The following is a 6,000-nucleotide window of genomic DNA, read 5'->3' on the forward strand; positions in this document are numbered from 1 at the left end:
ATTGGTATAAGTCGCCCCTTATGTTGAGAAATTTTCGCCATTTGTGAAAATTATTAGGGGCGACGTGTTGCCCCTAATATTCTAGAAATCAGGGGCGACACATCATTAGTCGCCCCTAATATTTGTATAAATCGCCCCTGATGTTGAGAAATTTTCTCCATTTCTGAAAATTATTAGGGGCGACGAGTCGCCCCTAATATTATAGAATGTCGCCCCTGATACATTTTATCATTCTCCTCCAGTGCATAAAACCTAATTACACAGCCGCATACCCTCATTTTCCTCTTTGCCTTATAGTTTCGATTTATTTATTGCCGCAGACCTCACCATCACTCTCACTCTCACTCTCGATCTCAGCCTCACCACCACCGCACCGCCGCTGCACCCTCACCCTCACTCTCGATCTCAGCCTCACCGCCACCGTCGCCGCTGCACCCTCACCCTTACTATCACTTTCACTCTCGATCTCAGCCTCACCACCGCCGCTGCACCCTCACCCTCACTCTCGATCTCAGCCTCACCGCCACTGTCGCCACTGCACCCTCACCCTCACCCTCACTATCACACTCACTCTCGATCTCAGCCTCATCGCCGCCGTACCGCCGCTGCACCCTCACCCTCACCCTCACCCTCACTCTCGATGTCAGACTCACTGCCACCGTCGCCGCACCCTCACCCTCACTCTCGATCTCAGCCAGCTGATTGTAGTCGCAACGCCATCGTCCCCGCACCCTCACCCTCACTCTCACTCACTACTACAAAACTGGGCTTTCCCGACACCCAACCACGACAGTCAACTCTGTTGACTATCGTAGTTGCTTAGTGTGACTCTACGCCGACAGTTAAAAACTGTAGGCATAGAGACCAACGCCGACAGCTAATAACTGTCACCGTTGCTTTTGACTGTCGCTATTGACCCCAACGTCGACAGTTAATTCGAGACCAATGCCGACAGTTAAAATGTGTCGCTATTGACCCCAACGCCGACAGTTAATTCTAGACCAATGCTAATACTAGATTTAAATTAAAAAGGGGTTTTAGTTTTAATAGCTGAAAACATAAAATGAAATAAATATCAATGATTGAATAACTAAGGATATAACGATATTAAAGAAATAGTCAAGAATTACTCTCCACCTTCAACAATCAATCTATCAACAATGATGAATAATATTCCCTATTCCCAATTAAACTATTAACCCCGCAGATAACACTTAAGCAGTCAATTATCCCAGTTTGCCTAATATAATTAATTAAAGCTAAGCGCTCTTAATTAACCCTTTTTACCCAGCAATAAACCCATTAAGCATGCAATCTATTTAACCTAGTAAAAGCATTACACTTTGTGGAAACAGGTTAATCTAGGCAACAAATTCATTAAGCATGCAATTCATTTAACCTAGGTTCTATTTCTCATCACAATTAGAATACCCGTCACAATACCTTAATTGTAATTTATCACTTGTAACGCCCTGGATAGCCAAGACCTTTACACTGTATGTTAATAAAGTGCCAGACTTGCTAATCAAGTCAATCAATTGAAAGCGTGTCATCGAAACTATAAAAGAACTAGGGTTTAAAATGTTTTGGTCTCAAAAAGCCACATTTTCATTAAGAAACATTATTTGTGTTTCACGGGATCCCAAAAATATCATTTTAAAGACCATTTACAAAAGTTATAAGGTTCAGATACAATAACCAGCCATACTAAGGCAAAACAAGCAGTTAGGTAATCCCTGTCCTGACCCACTCCTCGACCATGGTGATCGAACAGCTGGCTATGTACATTCAACCCCGCAGCTCTCCACCTCAGGATTGGTCCAGCTTGCCCTTGCCTTTACCTGCACCACGTAGCACCCGTGAGCCAAGGCCCAGCAAGAAAACACAACAACAACAGAGCATAAACAATTAGCAGACAAGTCAACATCTCACATTGCATCACATAATCTCAGCCATATAACTATTCAGTTTAATCAAGTATTCCACATATTACGCATGTCAACTCATATCATTTACAGTTCACAGATGATAACTAGGGCTAGCGCCTTCAGGCTGCCCCCTCCGTTATCCCACTGACCCCGGCCCGCTTAAACCGGGCTCAGTGATTACTAAGCTGTCCTCGGCTACCAGTGGCCAAGTCGTGCCCTGTGCACTGATATTATGTACGGCACTCTTAGGCAGCTTTTACATGTCCCATGGGGTAATACCATCATTGACATGATACAATTCTCGGGAGCACTTAGTCCCATCACAACATATAGTCGGGTGCAGTTTTCTTACCTGTATCCCGAGCTTCCGATGCCCCAATGCCGCGAGCACGGTCCTCTACCCCGAGTCTCTCCAAAGACCTAGTCACAACACACATGAAACATCCTTTATCACTAACCAACCCAAAACTACTTCCCGGGACCAATCCCACACTCTCGGAATCCCCTAAATCCCTAAAACAATGCACCGAAGACATCCCTCGAACTCCCGGAGCAAAGGCTCAAAATTGCAAAATCCCATGCTCTGAAATTGGCCTAGCACCGCGGTGCTACCCTAGAGGGCCGCGGCCAGGAGAGCTTGCCCTGCCCAGAATCAGGCTCGCGCCGCGGCTCCCAAGAATAGAGCCGCGGCGCTCCTTCGCGAGCCCAGAAATCTGGTTTTTTCCTTGCGTTTTTCCCGAGCCTAAACCATTCCAAATCATCCCAAACAAGTACCTAAGCCCAAAAAATCAATTCAAAACCCCAAATGAACCCTTTAACAACCTATAAACATCATAAACAACCCCAATCACACAAGCACACCCAAGATCCTATCTTGAGTTTCAAATTCCTAAAACTTAAACCATGGCTTCCAAAACTATAAATCATGCCTCTAGAGTTTTAAACCACACCAATTACGAAAATTAAACATGATAAACTCTTACCTCAGTCAAGAACCCAGCTTGAATTCTCCTCAACTCTAGCCTCAAGTCACTTTCCTTTTGATTATCCCAACTCTGAATTCCATGCAAAACCAGCCACTATCTTCTTTCAATTCATGCTTATTCTCTAAAAACCAGACTTGAAACTTAAACAAATCATAGACAAATCCTTACCTCTGAGTAATCTTGGCTTATGCTCAACTTAGTTGCCTTGAACCATCAAAACTCTCCTCTTAGGTCTCCCAACTTCAGCTTTCCTCTTCTTCTCTTTTCTTCTAGATTTTCCTCAAATTTCAGCATGAATCAATTTCCAACTAAGTGTTATACGTGACCACCTTTTTCTTTGAGCTGAAGGTTATCTATCCTCAACCAATTGACCACTCTACCCTTCCTTTAATATCCCTTTCCTAACTAAACCTCAAAGGCCCTTTTGTCATTTCTTATCCAATACAATTCTACCATTTCTCCATCTAAACCTATTACTCTCTATGGTTACTAACAGTTACACATGTTACCAAATTATGAGTTACCATTATCTCACAAGAACTAAATTACAAAATCCCCAAAATACCCCTAGGCTCCACCCCCACTGGGTATAAAATCCCATTGTGACTTTTGAGTTATCTAGCTCTCTAGGACTGTCTCGGCACGTGCATCACATTGATATCACCACACCCACGTGGTACAAATCACATAACATAATTATCACGTTTATGCCCTCAACGGGCTAAAATTATCACATAACACAATACACATAGTCATGCATCTCAAATACTCAAATAGTCATATAACATGCTTTAAATCATAATCATGCATCTTAATCATTAAATTCACACATACTTCCCATTATGCCCTCCAGGCACACTAATCAAGACCCTTAAGCCTTATTAGCAAATTTGGGTCGTTACATCACTTTACTCAGAATCCTAAACTATTAGGTGAATAGAAATCCTAAGATGATAGTAGAACAATGCAAAACCTTAATCAGTGGCCATCTAAACAAGATTTTACAAGATCCATGACATTCAAATAGAAAAATAGAAGCAATTTAATATAAGGGAATAAAAAAAATAAAATTCATCAATGCATTCAAGATATCATGTCTAGGGTTTTGAAATAACCCTTAACTATAATGAAAACTACTCCATAATCATATTCATATTCATAAACATAAATATTCAATGAAAATAAAAGTATTTTGAGAAGAAAGAAAAACTAGATTGAAGAATATAGAAGATGATGCTTTTTCCTCCTCCTCTGCTGCTCTAGCCTCTAAAAATCGCAATCCAAAGTTATGATAAAAGTTAACCCTAATCCCTTTTATAGGCCCCAATAATTACATTTAAAATTTAAATTTTAAAGAAAAATTTGTCGCACGGCCGCGGCCAGTGATTCTTGATGGCCGCGGCCACGGGTCATATTCTAGGCTATGTTCGTGTGGAGGCCGCGGCCAGGAGATCATGTTGGCCGCGGCCAATACTCCCTGTCTCCCAGGCCGCGGCTAGTAAATGCTGGTGGCCGCGGCCACTAATCATTTTCTGCTCCTATATTTTTTTCTTCATAATCTCCAACTTAGGCTCAATCATCGGGTTTAGGGACTTCGGAAACACTTCAATCTCGCTCAAAACTTCATTTTCTCGAGTCATATCATTGCACTTTCATTTTTAACCACAAAATTGTATCAAATTCATCAATAATACCTTATAAAATATTTTATGACTTAAAAATAAAAAGACTCGTAAAACAAAGCTAAAAACACTTTAAAGGAACATTATCTAAATGCCAAAGGATAAAATATATAATATCCAAAATACCCTTATCAAATTCCCCCACACTTGTAAGAAACATTGTCCTCAATGCAAATAAAATGAAAGAAAAGAAAGAAAAAGATAAAGAAAAACTCCCTCAACCGATGTGAATGTTTATTAATTAGGCACCTCCTTGATCATCTTCAGCTTCCTCTTGATTTTCATCATCTTGCATCATGGGAATAGGTGGTGGATATGGTTGAATCCACTGTGGTGCAGGTGGGTAGTTTGTCATGTCCAAGCCAAGGTGTATGGCATTCATCCTGAAACAAACATCTTGATAACTAGCCCACTCAATCATGCGCTGCTGATGTGCTTGGAATTTAGTACGGTGAGCATGCAACTCTTGAGATGTAGTGTACAGAGATTCCTCCACAAGTGTCATACGGTCTGCCAAGGTCATATTTTTTATAGATGGCGGTGGTCTAGTCTGAGTATGAGAAGATGAGCTAGCCCCTACAGTGTCAGTGACGTTAAAGCAAGTAATGGAGGATCTATTCAGTATATGCATGGGGTGCAGCAAAGGCTTTGAGGGATCCCATTTCACACCAGCTTGAGCACACATAGCGGTAATGAGATGGGGATGATAGAACCCCTTAGAAACATTTCTGAAAGTACTTTGAATGGAAGACTTAATAATGCGTCCCACATCAATTGTTTTCCCCTTCAAGATAGCATATAGAAGTATAGCAGTATCCACACTCACATCACTAACATGTTTAGTGGGAAATAATTTTGCATTAATAAACTTATGCCATGCTTTTTCAATAACTCCCATCACCTCTCTCTTAAATTTAATAGGATGACCTGTTTCAGTTAACTTCCATTGGGTATTTGGCTTACACATAAATTGGATAATCTCATTCAAGTCAGGATTATCAACGATTTGGCTGTACTCATCATTGTCAATGCTAGGAAGCCCATAAAATTGATTTATGGCTGCACTTGAGAAGTTCACATTAACTCCTCGCACTGTAGCCATGGCTGTAAATTGAGAAATTCCATTAGCATAGAACTCTCTGACAATAGGGATTACTGCAGCATCTGGTTGTGAACAAAATTTCATCCAATGTCTTTTTCTCAATCTGTTCTGCAATAGATGGATACCGATGATGAATCTCCATATCGAACCCCATTTCTTCAATCATCGTTTTCTGTTTCACTACCGCATCTTGATAGCGTTTGAATGCCTCCTCAGAAATAAATTTGGTGGCATCAAACTCAATCTCAAATGAGGAAACACCTTTAGCATTCTTTCGAAATCTCTTTGGAGCCATTCGTCAA

The sequence above is a fragment of the Humulus lupulus genome, chromosome 8 (genome assembly GCF_963169125.1).
Source record: "Humulus lupulus chromosome 8, drHumLupu1.1, whole genome shotgun sequence".
Classification (NCBI taxonomy): domain Eukaryota; kingdom Viridiplantae; phylum Streptophyta; class Magnoliopsida; order Rosales; family Cannabaceae; genus Humulus; species Humulus lupulus.